This window comes from Pristis pectinata, chromosome X, assembly GCF_009764475.1.
Source record: "Pristis pectinata isolate sPriPec2 chromosome X, sPriPec2.1.pri, whole genome shotgun sequence".
Lineage (NCBI taxonomy): Eukaryota > Metazoa > Chordata > Chondrichthyes > Rhinopristiformes > Pristidae > Pristis > Pristis pectinata.
This window is the reverse complement of record NC_067450.1, coordinates 13,023,057-13,041,248: the sequence shown is the minus strand read 5'-3', so window position 1 is coordinate 13,041,248 and position 18,192 is coordinate 13,023,057. Positions and strand designations below refer to the sequence as shown.

At 44.7% G+C, this 18,192-nt stretch overlaps 1 protein-coding gene across 1 annotated transcript in view; it reads right to left on the bottom strand.

Annotated features, from left to right (window-relative positions):
* The window catches only part of LOC127567048 (nuclear receptor subfamily 4 group A member 1-like), a 49,695-nt gene extending 34,585 nt beyond the window's left edge, over positions 1–15,110 (bottom strand). Inside the window, exon 1 of the mRNA XM_052009711.1 lies at positions 14,945–15,110. The gene's annotated coding sequence lies outside the window, so the exon portion shown is untranslated. The remainder of the gene's footprint in view (positions 1–14,944) is intronic.
* Between the last annotated feature and the right edge of the window lie 3,082 nt (positions 15,111–18,192).

Genomic DNA, 18,192 nt, shown 5'->3' with positions numbered 1-18,192 from the left:
TTGGCGTTTGTGCGCCCAGCCAAACTCAAAAGGCAAAAAAAAAATAGACCAAACCTTTGGCCTGAGAGAAAGAAAGACTGAACTACGAAAGTATAAGAAGATTTAGGTGGTCCTGTGCGAAATGAATTTGACCCACTCTCCAATCCTCAACCCAGAAGAGAGTCACACAGAGTGTTCCAACCGATATGTAAAATGAGTCATGGGGTGAATTTCCTGGAGCTTCTGCCAAGATTACACTGTTAGAACAGCAGAAGGACTGAGGAGATTCATCTTGTCTGTCTCCATTCACTGTGTCTAGAGCAGAGGATAGTTCTAAAACATCTGGCCACCTGTGGCTCTCATTGGACACACTCTGTGCTGTTCTGTATTTGCCTGGCTTGCATAATTTCGATCAATAAATCCAGCAATCAGTTTGAAATAGGAATCTATCTCATGTGTGATGAGTTGGACAAAACTGTCCACTGAACTGGCTTGGTTTGAAGAGTAGTTAGCATTACTGATAGAAGACTGTACGAGTCCTAAAGGGTACAAGAAGGGCAGGAAACAACAGGCTGCAGCTTCTGGCACATAAAGCAATAAGGGCAGTTTGTAAGGTGTTGCTGACAGCATAGAAACAGGGAATAGCTCAGTAAAGCTACAAGCTGATCGAGCTACCACACAATCATGCCAGATTTACCCAGTCCTTGACGGAGCCACTAACTGCCTCTCTGCGACAGCCACTAACATCATTGACACTTGACTTCCACCTATTGGAGTCTGCTTCTCAACATCTGGGTGACTCGTGAACACAGCGCACTGAATAAACAGCCATTCCTTCAGCAATTCAGTTCAGAGGTTTCTGAGGGTAAATGGGGATAACATTCTATCCTACAGTAGACACTCACTCAAGGCATCTACTGTATGAAGAGGCTATTGTATCCCACAGTAGACATCATCTCAAGGTATCCAGTGTTTGAGGAGACCATTCCATTCCAAAATAGATATTTAGTCAGGGTATCCATCGTATTAGGTGAGCATCTTATCCTACAGGAGATACTTACTCAAGGTATCCACTGTATCTGGAGACTATGTTAATCCACAATGTATATTTTCTCCATGTATCCAATGTCTTATGAGGATAGGTTGAGTGAGCTAGGGCTTTTCACTTTGGAGAGAAGGAGGATAAAAGGTGACTTGATAGGGGTGCACAAGATGATAAGAGGCATAGATCGAGTGGACAGTCAGAGACCTTTTCCTAGGGTGACAATGGCTAACACGAGGGGACATAATTTTAAGGTGATTGGAGGAAAGTATAAGGGAGATGTCAGGGGTAAGTTTTTTTTTTACACAGAGAGTGGTGGGTGCGTGGAACGCACTGTCTGCAGAGGTTGTGGGGGCAGATATACTAGGGACATTTAAGAGACTCTTAGATAGACACGTGAATGATAGAGAAATGGGGGGCTATGTGGGAGGGAAGGGTTAGATAGCAGGATAAAATGTCGGCACAACATTGTGGGCCGAAGGGCCTGTACTGTGCTGTGGTGTTCTATGATCTATGTATTAATGGACCACATTGTCCCATAAGTAGATATTTGGTATCCACTGTATGCAGAGACCATTTGATCCTACAGTAGATACTCACTCAATGGATAGTATGGTATCAATATATAGTATCCATTGTATGGGAAGACTATTCTATCTCACAATATATATAGTTACTTAAGGTACCCATGTGTATGGTGACGATTCTGTTCTACAGTAGGTGTTTACTCCAGATGTCCATTACACGAAGAGACGATTCTATCCCACAGAACATATATACTCCCGATACCCACTGCACGGAGAGAACATTCTATGTTAGATATTTACAATCTCCATTTTACAGAGAACGAATTATATCCCACAGTGAACACCTAATCTAGGCATCCCTTGTATTAAGAGGCCCAGAGTGAATATTCTCTCAAGCTATTGCTGTTTAAGGCCATTCTATCTTACGGTAGATATTCACTCAAGGTGCCCCCTGCACCGAGGGACCATTCTATCTCGAAATACATATTCCTCAAGTTACCTTGAGATTAAGTGACCATTCTGTCCCATTGTAGATACTTAGTCAGGGGGGCATTCTATCACACGGTGCAGGTATACATTGTATACGAAGCCTATTCTAGCCCACAGCGGATAGTTTGTCAAGGTATCCACCACATGAGCAGATCATTCAAACCCGCAGTAGATCATTAATGTATGCAGTCTATGGGAGACCATTCAAGTTACTCAGGATAACCACTGGATGAGGAACCCATGTTATGGCACAGTGGATATTACTCTAAGTATTGATAGGATGGGGAGACCATTCTATCTCACAGTAGATATTTCTCTAGGTCACCAATACAAACATGAAAACATCAGAGAGAAGGACACCAGCCAGTATATACAATCTTAAAGCTTCAATAAAGCAAGTGAGTGACTTTGTACTCCCTCAGTGCTGAAACTGCAGATCAGAATCACAAGGCAAAATGTGAAAAAGATCAGAAAAATTATCCCCTAATCTCTGCAAACAACTTAATCAGGAGACCACACTGAGCTTCCATCTCCCGCAAGTCGTGAACACCTCCTCATCCCCCAGCTCTTAAAGCTGTACACTGTATCAGATCTCAGCTCACTGACCGGTTTCACTGTGCTCTGGGAGAAGCACCAGTGAGCCTTCCCCAACCCAACACTGGCTCACATCTTCAAATCATCCACAGGCAAGTGGTGCGGGGGCAAACAACCTGCCAGTGCTGCCAAGGCCACAAAGCAATGGAGAGGGTCCTTCGGAGGTCTTTGTTTCTGCAGAGGTCAGACCTCCTGGGGATGAGTTTATACTCCAGCAGTCACTCAGACCTCTTGCCCCTTCCCCTCAGCAATGTTGGAGATAAGATAAGATCTCTTTATTAGTCACATGTACATCGAAACACACAGTGAAATGCATCTTATGTGTAGAGTGTTCTGGGGGCAGCCTGCACACTTCCAGCACCAACATAGCATGCCCACAACTTCCTAACCCGTACATCTTTGGGATGTGGGAGGAAACCCGAGCGCCCGGAGGAAACCCACACAGACACGGGGAGAACGTACAAACTCCTTACAGACAGCGGCCAGAATTGCACCCGGGTCGCTGGCACTGGAAAGTGTTACACTAACCGCTACACTACCGTGCCTGCCCAGTAGATAAATAGAAACATCAACAACAGCCAGGTACTCACGCCTGAATGAGAACCACTGATATCCTAGTGCATTACCGCCCTATCACAAGTACTGTCTTTCAGCCGAGGCCACATTTGCTAGCTCAGGTGGGGGTTAAACATCTCCCATTCCAGCTCAGGCAGTGCAGGAAAGCCTCTCTGGCAACCTGACCAATGTTAACCCTTCAATCGGTGCCACAGATAGTCCATTCTTCTGGCTGTTCCTCAGAGCTGCCTTCCCCAGTATCAGACCAGACACCATACATCAACCCAACGAACCACTTGCTAGCGTTTAGGACCTGACGGTGCACCTCACACAAACAAGTATGAAATAAAGATACAGGGGGTTATGCGCTTTGCTTACAAAAAGGAGACACAAGAGACTGCAGATGCTGGAATCTGGAGCAACATTTCCCCCCACAGGTTCCTTCCCCCCCCCCCCCCCACAGATGCTGCTGGACTCACTCAGTTCCTCCAGCAGATTGTTTGTTGTTTACAAAAAGATCTGTTTACCATTTCCATGTCTCATGAAGATAGAGGAAAGGGGGCACAGGAGTGCAAGGGTGTTCTGTCTTCCCCTGACCTCGTGTGGGAGTGGGGGCAAGAGGAGGAACCCCAGCAGAACTGGACGGAGGGGAGGCCCCATCGTGGACACCACGGGCAGATAAACCCGGGGCAATGTTGTTACAGAATGCTGCCTGTGTGTGTGTTAGTGTGTGTTAGTGACTGTGTGTGTGTGTGTTAGTGTGTGTTTGTGTGTGAGTGTTTGTGTGAGTGTGTTACTGTGTGTTTGTGAGTGTGTGTGTTAGTGTGTGTTTGTGTGTGTGATTGTGAGTTAGTGTGTGTTTGTGTGTGAGTGTTTGTGTGAGTGTGTTAGTGTGTGTTTGTGTGAGTGTGTTAGTGTGTGTGTGTTAGTGTGTGTTTGTGAGTGTGTGTATTAGTGTGTGTTTGTGAGTTAGTGTGTTAGTGTGTGTTTGTGAGTTAGTGTGTTTGTGTGTGTTTGTGTGTGTGTGTTAGTGTGTGTTTGTGAGTTAGTGTTTTGTGTGTGAGTGTTTGTGTGAGTGTGTTAGTGTGTGTGTGAGCGTGTTAGTGTGTGTTTGTGAGTGTGTGTGTGTGTTAGAGTGTGTGTTAGTGTGTGTGTGCGCGCTCTGACTTCAGTAAAGGACTGACCATGACTCTAGATCATGGATCAATGTGGGACCAAACTTCAAAGCACACATTTCACACAAATGCGCTTCCCTTATCGCTGCAGATGAGGTTGACCGAGCCTAAAGGTTGTGGCGGTTGCAGGGCGCCTGCACCGCTGTGCAATGATGCATTGGAAATTTCAAGTGGGATTAGACGTGTGTGTTTACTGCATGGTCCTGGTTTCTGACTGGGGGTGGAGCCATCACCCGGCGGGGTCCCAACACTCCCAGAGCAGATCCGAAGGTGGCAAGGCGGGGAGTCCCCCTTTTCCCAGCGCCAGGAACACAACTGTTTAACGCTGACAGCAGCAGCGATCCGGGGTTTGTAAACAGAAATATTTGCGGAAATAAGGAGCTTCTGACCCTCGTTTACGAGTGAAACGCAATCCCGAGCGTTAGGCAGGGTGATCCTTAAAACACTGACCACAGGTGTCTCGGTCAGCGTGTGTAGCTCGGGTGCTTGGGCAGAAGCGGCAATGGGCGATCGTTCCAACAGTTCCCCCCTCGGTGAAAGAGTTCCCCTGCAACTTTGTGAGCTCAAAGTTCGCTTCCCTTGCAAGCTCGTTTCTAACAGCAGATGTTATTCATCCCATTTCACAACTGCAAAGGAAAGACAGTGGAGTTACCCGTTTAAGTCAGCAAGCGCATTTCTGTACAGTACATGAAAGGCACGAAAACTTTGCGCGCCCCTGGGTGTCGGGATACCCCTTCTGTTATCTCCAAAAACGGAGGGATGTCCCCTCGGCGATAGCGAGAGTGAACGTCACCCAGCGCTCGACACGGGCAGCCAAAGTATCGCCTTGGAAGTATACAAGATAATGTGACGGTCAGCCTTCAAACAAAAACATATAAACTTCACATCTTAAACCGACAACACGGAACGTTGCAAATACTCAACGGGTCGCGCAGCGTCTGTGGAGAGATAAAAGTTCAGTTATTAATAACACTCTCCAAACTAAAAAAAAGTTGGGAAGGATGTGTTGCTCAGCGTAACAGTTTCACGCACCCTCCTGTCACGCTTGCCGGGGTTAAAATGAACGCGTGGGCCTCCACTGACCTGCTGGTCCCAGCCCGTTCCGGGTGGCCGGGCTCCTGCAATATGGCCTGGGTTTCTTCATTTAAAAACACTGGGGGGGGGGGGTTAAAGGAAAAATACAGACGGGGAGCTGCATATCGGTTGATAAATAAATCCCAAAGAATATTTCTTAATTGTGTCTTTAAAGCAAGAATGCTGGAAACACTCAGCAGGTCGGGCAGCATCTGTGGAGAGAGAAGCAGGGTTATTGCTTCAGGTTGGAGATACTTTGTCAGAACCCACGCTGCCCGACCTGCTGAGTGTTTGCAGCACTCTCCGTTTTTATTTCAGACGTCCAGCATCTGCGGGACTTTTCCTTTTCCTTAGTTGTGCAGCAGAATGTGTGGCTCTCTCCGCATTAGGTAAGTGAAGTGGGGGCATTCCTGGTGTTTCTGGCACACCTAGAGAGAGGCTTGAAGAACAGAACTTTAAAGGATAGTTAGCCAATCCAGCGGCAGAATGCTATTTTTTCTGTTTCTTCCTCATTAACCAACCAACCCCCTCCCCCAACAACAAACCCTCTCATTTTCTCACCTGTGGTACAGTTTTGGCAGCAGTACCTGGGGAACTTACACCTGATTAAGACTATGCTGTTCCTGGTCACAATGCCCCTCCCATCCAGTCAAACACGCTCCGATATTCTCTGTCCAGACTCACTGTGAGGAATGGATAATGTATATTTAAGCTTTTGTCTGTCCTCGTCTTGTAATATACAGTGCTGCTACTGCAAAAGGCTAATTTTCATGGCATTTCTACCCTGTGTAGGTAGGCCTGTGACAATAAACTTGAATGGTGGCTTGGCTGTGGCATCGGCAGAGCCAACCATACACAGCACAGCAAGAGGCAGCTCCTCGCTGGAGGCAAGGGAAGCTGATGAAACTGTAGCAATGGAGATGTGGCCAGCAACACCACAGGTGCAAGTTCCTCAGGCAATTGCTAAGTGGTGCCAAAACTGTATGTCAGCCACAGCCTACATTGATTGCAAACCAATGTGAGACAGGCTGTTGGAAATCAACATGGCTACCTTCACTAGGTTACCCCTTGCTCGGCAATAATAAGCCCATGTGGATAATAAACTGAACAGTCCAGGAGAAGGATGTTTTTGAGATTCTACACTGACCCACCTTGCCCAAGATTCTCTCAACTGCACTCTGTACTAACTCAATGTAACTGCACTGTGTAATGAATTGACCTGTACGATCGGTATGCAAGACAAGTTTTTCACTGTACCTCGGTACAAGTGACAATAATAAACCAATTCCAATACCAATGTACAGGTCACGGAGATTCTTCAATTTTCTTAATACAGGGAGACAACAATCATTGATTCATTTTGCACAACAGTTTGTGAAACTGCCTTGGAGATTGGGACACAGCACTGTGTACACCTCACCCATAAAATGGAGCAGTGCCAGGGTTAACAAAAGCATTGCACCTGTGATCTAATCTGGTAACCCAAGAGTGATCAGTCTATGAGCGAGATATGTAGGTCAGGTCGAATGTGAGGCACTTTTTCTTCTCACTGTCTACTAAGGTCATCATTTCATTTATTTAAAAAATATCTACATTGAAAAGTTCTGCAGCCCAGATTTTAACTCCTTTCCACCCATCATCCCTGTGTCACTTACATAATTTGGCTCCCGACTGACAGTCCTTAATTTTTAAAATTCTCAAGACCATAATCTCTTGAAATCACTTGCTAAACCTCCCCACTTCTCTCCTCTTCATTACAAATAGCTCTACCTCTTTGAGCTATCACCTGTGCTAATCCTAACATCTCTTTCGTGGCTTGGTGTCAAATTTGATTGATAACACTCTCGTGAAGCCCACTGGAACATTTTACATCTGTGCTAGATATTTTTTCTGTTTTGTTAGACACACAAGTTCCTTGCAATAAATAGATTCCATAAATAATAAGCTAGAGGCAGCATAGTGGTGAAGGGTTGGTACAAAGCTGAAACATAGTTTAGGCTATGATACCGTGAATGTTGGGCATTCCCAACACAAGTGGGAATGTAAAAGACAATCAGTTGGTTATCCCTGAGCCCCTCTCACAGACTCCCTCATAGGAAAAAGCTTGGAGCAGACTTCAAGGCTGTTCTGGGGACAATGAAGGGAGCGGGGAGGGGAGAGAGCGGTTGATGCTGAGAGATTGTGATGGAAAGAGGTACAGAATGTAAACTAAGAAATGTGAAAATGTCCCTTACGACAAATCACGGAAGAGGAAAGTATTCAAGCTTCAAGCACCATGAGCAATATGCCAGGTTTTGTTACAGGTGCCAAATGATCCTTAGAAAAAACAATTAGAACAGAAGCTCCCCGCTGGAGTACCTGTGCTTGATGAGAATCCAGCAATCAGCAGAGACCGCAGTCCTAGGCTGCACAGATCAGGAAACTCTGAAGGCCACGCTACATCAGCTGGTCTCAGTCCAGGAACGGCACAGGTGAAGTTTGAGGTGACATGGGGGCGTATGGGACAAAGGTTCCTTGCTCCTGATAGTCAACCTGCAACTTCAACTGGAGTCGCATACAAGTGGACAATCCTAGGAGAGACTACCGTGTGATGCCCACTGCAGTTGTATAGCCCATCGCCCCTCAACAACTGCATACAAAATGGCTGCTTGGGTTAGTTACAGGAGGGCTGTTGGCCCTTGAGAAAGCATGTTCCCAGGAGGGGGGAGGGGCTTGTAGGGGAGCACATTGCCAAAACATAAATACATTCTCAACAGCAAGGCTGGAGAGTCAGCCTGGATCCCATGATTGTCTCAACTGTTTGTTTCCAAGGGAAGAGAGCGACAGCTTATTGCCATGGTGGAGAGGAGGGGCAAGGTGCAGTTTCATGGGCAAGGCTGAGCAACTGCAACTTTTGATGAAAAAACCATGTTAATGTGGATAAATCCAGTGAGGAGTATGTGTGGGCCGGATAGGCTGAACTGTGCTCAAGTAGTTACATAGGGTCAACAGCACAAAAATCAAGTCAACTGGTCTCTAGAGCTGTTTACATTCTATAGGTCCATGTTATCCCCTTCTATATGTCCTTCTGTTTCTTTCCCCTCCCTGTGCTCGCTTCTCCAGCTTCTCCTTGTGGCGAGGTCCACAATCTCTCCACTCTCTCGGATCCTCCTGAATTCTCCTGAGTTCTGAACTGTTTTTATCACTGATGACCTTCCATTTGTGGCTTCCTCTTGGGCACTCCCACAAGTGGAAACGTCAAAATCTTTCAGTATTTCAAAGATTGCCATATGGGTGCTTCAAAGCCGTCTCTTGTAGAGTCATGGAGAGATACAACACAGAAGCAGGGCCTTCAGTCCTCTGAGTCTGTACCGACCATCAACCACCCACTTACACCAATCCTACACTGATCCCATTTCATTCTCCTCACATTCCCACCAACTCCCCCCAGACTCTACCTCTCACCCACACAATGGGGACAATTTACAGCGGCCACCGATCCACACGTCGCTGGGATGTGGGAGGAAACCGGAGCACCCGGGGGGGAAACCCACACGGTCACAGAAAGAACGTACAAACTCCACACAGACAGCGCTGGAGGTTGGGATTGAACCCGGGTCTCTGGTGCTGTGAGGCAGCGGCTCTACCCGCTGCGCCACTGTGCTGCCCTTCTTGAGGGAAGGACCCAGTTTATTCAATCCTTCTTGATAGATATGATCTTTCTATCCTTGTATCAGCCATGTACATCTTCTTTATGCCCTCTATACCCTTTGTTTAATATGGAGACCAGAACTGTTTGCCGTGTTCTGTGATTTAGTCGAAATCAGACCTTTCACCAACATTTCAGCTCATACTGGGCACTGAAAATAATACTATTTAATTTAGTGTTTCTTCTTTCTTAGTGTTTGATTTTTATTAGTTGTTCCCCTTTAAAAGATGGGCATGTTCACCTATTTTTTATTTCATGACTCTGGAGTAACTTAATGTCTTATTGTAGGTTTATTTAGAAAACGCAAACCATGTCGTTCTAAGCTGGAGTAATGAGATCATTGTGGTCAACTTGAATCGGTGGCAATCCAGGTGTTATCAATGACTCATTGCCAGGGTGTGAAAAAGTTGTCCACAGAAGTACCACTGTTTTGTCGGAGTGAGGTAGTATTAAACAGTGGAACACTTTCCCATGTTTGGCATCTAGTATCATCACCAGCAGGGTGCTCCTGACTCAACTACAAATGAAGATCGAAGCAGGCACTCTCATGCTCCAAATAATTCAGCTGAAAAACCTTCTGAACTACATTCAGGGTGAGTGGTTTCTTCACAGAACGGAGATGAGATACATGGACTATGATAAAGAAAATACAGCAGAGCAATTTAAAACATTAGAGTAACACAGCATGCAAATTACAGCATGGAATCAATTAATGATGTAACTTTATATCTATTTCTCTGATAAAGTCAATCTGAAGCTGCCACTTAAAAAGTCAAGTATCACCATTGGATTCCCTTTATAGGCTACAGCTACCCCAACAACAACAACTTTTATATCCATTTGTATCGCACTTCGGCTAGTAGTGACAACTGGGGCTCTGTTGGCTCGCAGCTGGAAGGCTGTGGGCTTGGATCTGAGAATCTTGTGCGTAAAATTACAGACTGAAACTCTGGTGCAGTGCGAGCAGAACATTATAGACTTTTAGGGGTGATTTGGGGTGAAGCTTCTGTGCTATTCCTCAGGTGGATATAATAGATTCCACAGCACTATTTCGAGTAAGGGTGGAGGAGTTCTTCCCACTGCCCTGGCTAACGTTTATCCCTCAATCAACTTTATTACAATGGATTATTTGGTCGTCATCAATATTGCTTGTGGAATCTTGCTGTTCACAAGCTGTCGTGTTTCCTGCATTACAGACGACCGCACTTCAAAAGTGTAATGTTGTAATGTGCTGTGGGATGATCTGACATCACGAAAGCTGCTATAGGGATACAAATTTTCAAAGCCACTTCAAAAGTTTTGGCACCCAGCAACATATTTGATCAGGTGACCACAAATTTATCCAAACCACATAGGTTTTAAGAAGCATCTTAAAAGGAGAAAGAGATAGGAAGGTAGGAAGATGCATGGAGGGAATCTTGGAGCTTGGGGTCCAGACAACAGCAGGCAAGACCACCAGTGGCGCAGCATTAAATTCAGTCTTTATGAGATCTTGGATACTTATGACAGACATTTACATCAAGCTGGTTGACAGCATCATTTTAAAAGGGATTCTGATGCTGAGGCTCCCTTCTTTAGGTCGGTGATGGTGAGGACCATTCTACTAACATTCACTGCTGTTGCAAACCTTTCACTACTTAGTCGTGGCCACTGTCATCTGAGCTAATCCTGCTTTGCAATTCCATTTAATTCAAGTAAAACCTAACCGACTCTGCAAAAAAAACTAATGTCTGCTAAAAAGGGATGTTCCTTCATGGAGAACTTCCTCACAGTGCTCCCGTTATTACCCACCAAAGACACCCATGTGAAACTGTGCACGTGTGGGGATGGATAAAACAGATGCCTGCTAAACACTATGAATTTCATCTTTAAGTTTTCTACAACAGCCTGGCTGGGGGTGTCATAGAGTCACACAGCACGGACACAGGCCCTTCGGCCCACCGAGTCCGTGCCGACCATCGACCACCCATTTACACTGATCCCATTTTATTCTCCCCACATTCCCATCAACTCCCCCCATATTCTACCCCCCACCCACACACTGGCAGCTGATTAACCACCGCCCCCCCCCATCCGCACGTCTTTGGTACATGGGAGGAAACCCACGCGGTCACAGGGAGAACCTGCAAGTCCCACACAGACAGCACCAGAGGTCGGGATCGAACCCTGGTTTTACTGGAGCTGCGAGACAGCGGCCTTGCTCACTGCACCACTGGTGCTGCTCTGGGTGTGGGGGAAAGGGCTGGCACTAGCTTTGTGAGGACTTTTAGCCTTTGTCTCTCAGTAACAATATCACAGCCCCACATTCTGTGCTTTAAAGAAGCATCTCCTTCAATTGAGTGTATTTATACCATGAGAAAGAAATAGAAGTTTCAAAAAATTAAACATCTTTTTTCCACATTCAAACTTAACTCTTGTACAGTTCCACCCTCTCCCTCCACATTATTCATTTTCACCACCTGAATTTGCATCTTCCTCTCTCTGCTCCCCACCTCAACCCCTTCTTAAAGCACATGGGAGGGATGCAAGTTATTCTGTTGCAAGATTGTCAGCTATGTGAGAAAATACAATTATTTAGGTTCTGTGAGTATTTCCGATCAAGATATTTTACATACCCAAAATATGAACATTCAGATTCCAAAAGATCTAACACACTGTTTTGGAATTTTTAGATTCCAAAATTGCGGTTATGGTTTTCATTATTTTCATTAATACTTGACGAATACAACCCAGTGGAACTGTAGTATAAAAGCTCCTTGCAGTTGTGCTGAAAGGGGACTGTGGAGGGGGCATCAGGTACTAGAGAGCCACTCAGATGAGCTAACCTGCCTTGTATCTGCACCTTCCACACGTAGGCATTACCACTCTCCCAGTGAGATCGTCACTCTCTAACCAGGCAGCTGAGCCTACTGTGTGGAGACACATGTACAGGAACAATATGAGCCTCCACACACCCCATGATGGTGCCTGCTACACAAACATGGTAAAGGACAGGGCCCTGGGGAGTGTTACAGAACAGAGAGACTTAATGTACATAGTTCCCTGAAAGTGGCGACACAGGTAGACAGTGTGGTGAAGAAGGCACTTGGCACACTTGCCTTCATTGATCCGGGCATTGAGTACAAGAGTTGGGATGTTGTGTTACAGCGTGAGACCACACTTGGAGCATTGTGTGCAGTTCTGGTTGCCCGGCTATAGGAAGGGTGTCATTAAGCTGGAGAGGGTGCAGAAAAGGTTCACGAGGATGTTGCCGGGACCGGAGGGCTCGAGTTATAAGGACAGATCGGACAGGCTGGGACTGTTTTCCCTGGAGCGAAGGAGGCTGGGGGGTGACCAAGGTGAACGGTCACAGTCTTTTTTCCAGGGTAGGGGAGTCTGAAACTAGAAGGCAGAGGTTTAAGTTGAAAGGGGAAAGATTTAAAGGGGACCTGAGGGGCAAGTTTTTCACCCAGAGGGTGGTGGGGATATGGAACAAGCTTCCCGAGGAGAGGTAGAGGCAGGTACAGTTACAACGTTTAAAAGACATTTGGACAGGTTCACGGATAGGAAAGGTTTAGAGGGATATGGGTCAAACACAGGCAAATGGTATTAGCTCAGGAAGATATCTTGGTTGGCATGAATGTGTTGGGCTGAAGGGCCTGTTTCCATGCTGTCCAACTCTATGAATCTAAACCAGGAGGATGGAGTGAGGGAGGGCAATGGTGTGGGAATTGAAAGACATCAAAAACTAATACAATGGGCAAGAATTTGTTATGTGTTTGATTCGGGTGAGGTTTCCCCAAACTTTCCGGCCAAAAAACTTTGCCCCATACATTGCTGCACATGTGAACTGAAAATGCCATCGGTTTGTGGTGATTCACAACTCGTGTTACATCCCTTCCTGAACACAAGAGGCTGAGCAACTTACACATTAATAGCGAGCGTACTAAATACACTTTTGCTTTGCTGCAAATTCTGGACTAATACACTTTCCAATTGGATTTTTTTAATGACTCGATACTTTTAAAATCAAGTTGTGCTATTACAGTCAATAAAACATTTTTAAAAATAAATATCACTGCTATACCAGGCACACAATCAAAGAGGCAATGCGTATCATATTATTGGCTATAAAGGCACCTGTTAATCTGCTTTAGATTTACACTTGTCAGCAGCCTTCTCCCCAATGGCCAAAGCACACATATACCCTGGATTTCATAATTAATGCATATTTCCTCTCATACATATTTGTATCTTGAAACATTTTATTTATCAAAGTTAGGCACACAGACGTCCTTCCGATTTAAATTTTTTTAATCATTTATATATAAAAATTCCATTCCACAACAGCAGCATTTCCAATTCCAAACAAAATACTTATGCCAATCTTTTGTGATTTTAACCATTGTGTAATTTTATTCATGATTTACTGCATATATCTTCAAAACTTATTACAATCTTCTCTCTTTTCCTGCACTCTCTTTTCAGTACCAGAATCGGAAGTGTCAAAAGGCTGTTTAACTGCACAGGTCCACAAGTAAATGCATTAATTGTTGCAACTCGTGGCTATACAGACCAGTGAGCGCCCAAACTAAATTCCCAGCAAAGAGCCTGGACTGAGTTAGGTGGACTCAGTTGAAGTAGCAGTAGGGATGTTAGAATTGGCTGCAGTGTTCCAGAGGGAGACCAGGCAGGGCTCCCGTTCCTGTGATCCCTGCTGAAAATGCATGAGTGGATTTCGATTCAGGAATTGGACTTACAGTATGGTACTATCTATGGTTGAATTGCTGGTCAACGCTCACCGCCTAGACACATGAACAGCCACTTGCGTAAGATACTGGATATCAACCAATACCCAAGGACCTGTAACTGCCTTCAGGAGAAAGTTGCTGGAAGAAAGAAATGCTACTCGTCTTTTGCAAAAGACCAGGTCTAAAAATAAGACCAGTGCTGCATCACTGGCACATCTCACTGACTTCTCAGCAGTCCCACAGCTGTTTCAGAAACCATCTCACTGAAGATATCTTTTCTTTCTGCCAAGGTCATGTTTTGAGGGCTTTGAAGTGAAAACCTTCTCATTCTAACAATGCATTTTCCATGACTATTGGATGTATAATCAGTCAAATGTTGCGTTTCTTAGTTCATGGCAGAAAGAGGAGTGGAGCAAAGAATTGATTCCCCCATTGGTTCAATATTTACATGCAATTTATTTTCAGAATTCGACGGTTCTAGCATTGCAAAAGCAAGGGTTGCAGCATCTGTAGGTTCCTTAGTAACTGTCAGCGCTGGGTGCTAACCCTACTCTTGTATCGGGTCACTCCTTTTATTCACTCACATTGTCCTGCAAGTCCGCACCACCCTTCCGTCCCCTCCTACACGCTGATATGGAGCGGGTCTGCACAGCCTTCTGAACTTAAACTAAGAGCTTTACAATTTGCTAGGGCTTACCCTATACTCGCTTTTAAAACGAATGAAACATGTTCTTAATGCATGCAAATGCAAATACAATTGAACAAAATTTTGTGCAGAATACATTAACAAAACAGAAACAAGTTATACTTTCGTGCAATATACATAACATCGCTTAAGGTATGCCGTAAATAGAATGATCCGCACTTTTGTTTCGTATTCTTTGATTTTAACATTTGCAATCAAAAGAAAACAAATGATCACAAAGCAAAAAAAAAAGCAAAATAAACACGTGCAAAAGACTACTTTCTTGACCCCTCCGTGTAGAGGAAAAACCATCGAAAAAAATCCTACTTACCTATCCTCCAGATGCAATTTGCAATTATTGTTATCTTAAAACAATCAGAAAATGAGTTCTATTGGCAATACATACCTGATTGCAAAATATATATTTATCTTTTTTGTTTTGTTTTTAAGAATCCAGATCAAAATGATGTATTGATTTTTTTTAAATCCCAGAGGATGATTTCAGCTGCACAGCTATGCAACAGTAGTATCAGGTTTGAAACACCTGCTGAGCTGCCGCAGATCACGGGCACTTTTGCAGCCACGGTCACTGACTGACAAGCTTCCAGCTTCTGGGAATCACTCTTGTCAATTTCACTGTAATGAACTATCCATTACGTCTAGGGGGCGCGGCTCGAGGCGGGACGGACCCCCTCCCATTGGCCAGTCCAACAGCCCGTGGGCTGTGCCTGTCTAGGAATTAAGCCAATGACTGGCGGCGGAATTTGGCTGGCGGCGTCGTTCTGTGACGTGAGCGGAGCTCCATTGACGCACAGGAGGTAGCTAAATATAGCCGCAGGTGAGTGTGTGCAGTCCATGGGAAAAGGATGTCCCCACCTGCAAGCAAGTACTGACAAAAAACTATAATTAGAAATCAAAAGGCACCATCGGAGCGTGTGTATATGTTATTTGCAGTAGTAGAAAGTAATGCAAACAATTTGGGGATTGGTGATGCCTTTACTAAACACTGGGGAGAGGAAACAGTCAACCAAAAATACACATGCCTGGACCTCAAAATATAGATATTCCAAAATCCTTTGCAAGATGTAAAAAGTAGTCAATGTTGTTAATGCAGCAAATAGACCAATTTACACACTTGATTTTTCGGCTTCCACAAAAAGCAGTGCGTCGATAACCAGATTTTTTTTTTATTGATTGGTTGAGGAATAAATATTGCCCAAGACAACCAGCAACACACGTCAGCTCTTCTCCAAGTAGAGGAGTGGGATCGCTTAATCCCATGGAAGGGTAGACACAGACGTTGTTTAACAATTTATCTGAGAGATGGCACTTTCGATAGTGCCACAACCCTTCTGTACCATAGATATCTAGATTTTCTGCTGAAGTTAGTATTGGTAGGAAATTAAACCACAACTTTCTCACTCAGATACAAGAGAACAGCTAATATTCAGCTGAAACCTAACGTACTGAATGGTTAAAAATGATAAGAAAAATGTTTACAAACAATGTTGAAACCTACAGCATTAACTTGGATGGTACAAGTTTTTCAAATTATGGCCCATTGGTACAATGCAGTCAACAATAGGATCCCTTAAAATTACAACATCTCTTATTTGTTGCATATTAAACCTCCAGGTGGTGAGCACTTGCCTATGTTGCTGCAATTCTCCATGTACAGTATTGACTGGAGCTTGAATAACTGCTGCTGATACTACAGCTAGCAAACACATATGTGTTTTCAGAATCTGCCCTTCAATGTTTACACATTCCTGATCCTCCGAAGAAAGGCCAAGGAAATGAGCCATCCCCATCATGATGCCCACTGAAATACAACCAGATACCCAAACTATAGCAAGCATATTAGCTGGAATTACACTTGCACCAGCACAAAAACAGGCCTTTTGACTCAACTGGTCTGTACAGGCATCTATGCTTCACACCCTGCCACATCTCATCTTTCCAGCATACTCCTTTTTGCTCTTTATATCGACTTCTTATCTGACTTCCCTCTAGATGAATCTTTACTATTCCCAACCATTCCACAGGATTGAGTTCCACATTCTAACCACTCCCTGGGTAAAGAGGTTTCTCCTGAAATCCCTATTGGATTTACCAGAGACAGCCTTGCTGTTCTGTTCCCTTGTTTTGGCCTCCCCTACTCGCAGATTTGTCGTATCTTTGTTTTCCCTAGCTAATAACTTCACACTTTTAAAAAACTCAGAAAAGGTCACTCCTCAGCTCTTTACAACCTTGCGTGAACTGGTTCACGTTGGGTGACTGAAGTATATTTTCCAACTCAACAATAGTAGTCAAGGTCTGATGAAGCCACCTGCTTTATCACTTGGCTGTGGTACAGCTGAACTCCATACCCCTGCTCTAATAACAGAGTCATACACATATATCATGCAGTCACCTTGAGAAATGTACCAGATTTGAAACTTAAAATAAAACAACACTTGATCTGGGGACTGAGAATCTACCCTGCTTGTAACACTTGTTGCTGTTGAGGCCTGACGTCACGACCTTTGAAATAGCCTGACAACCATGATAGGGCTGCACCACTGTCCTTGCAACTGATTCACCCTGATTATCACAGTAGCAGCTAATTAGCAACACAGTACACCACACTCCTTCTGTTACACAAGAACTCATCTTCACCATTCACAGTGGTGGAGGGCAGGAGAGATCACAATGCTTTGTAACAATATGCAGAAAACAAATGAAAGAGCAGTTGGATCTCCCAGCTACCTCACTGACCTGCCAGGCAACTGGATCGTAGCATCAAAGGAATGTGATCAGTTTATATTGCTGGAACTCTCCATCCCTAAATAGATGATTAAAATTAAATATTTAGATGATAACAAGACCTTTAATTGAAAAGAAAATGGGAGAGAAAGACATCTAGTCCTTGAGGGTGAGTTGCAAAAGACCAATCAGGAAAAGTGTCAGCCAATACACCACAAACCAAGGATCTGCAAAGCTCAGCATGAGCAGTCCCTTCTGTACAGCACAGAAGGAAGCCATCTGGCCTACCTTACCTGTGCTAGGTATTTGAAAAAGCTTTCTACGTAGTTCCAATCCCTACAGAAGCACTATTTTTTCCTTTGCGAGTATTTATCCAATTCTTATTTGAAGGTTCATCAACCTTACACATTGATTTTGTTCCTCTCTCTGCAGGTGCTGCCTAACCTGCTGAGTATTTCCAGTTTTAGAACGTAGAACACAGAACAGCATAGCACAGGAACAGGCCCTTCGGCCCACCATGTCTGTGCCGAACACGATGCTGAATTAAACTAAATCCCTTCTGCCTGTACGTGATCCATATCCCTCCGTTCCCTGCATATTCTCGTGTCTGTCTAATGGCCTCTTAAACCCTGCCATCGTATCTGCCTCCACCACCACCCCTGGCAGCGCATTCCAGGCACCCACCGCTCTCTGTGTAAAAAACCTGCCCCGCACGTCTCCTTTGAACTTTCCCCCTCTCACCTTAAATCCGTGTCCTCTATTATTTGACATTTCTACTGGCTGTCTACCCTATCTACACCTCTCACGATTTTATAAACTTCTATCAGGTCTCCCCTCAGCCTCCGCCGCTCCAGAGAAAACAAACCAAGTCTGTCCAACCTCTCCTTATAGCTCATACCCTCTACTCCA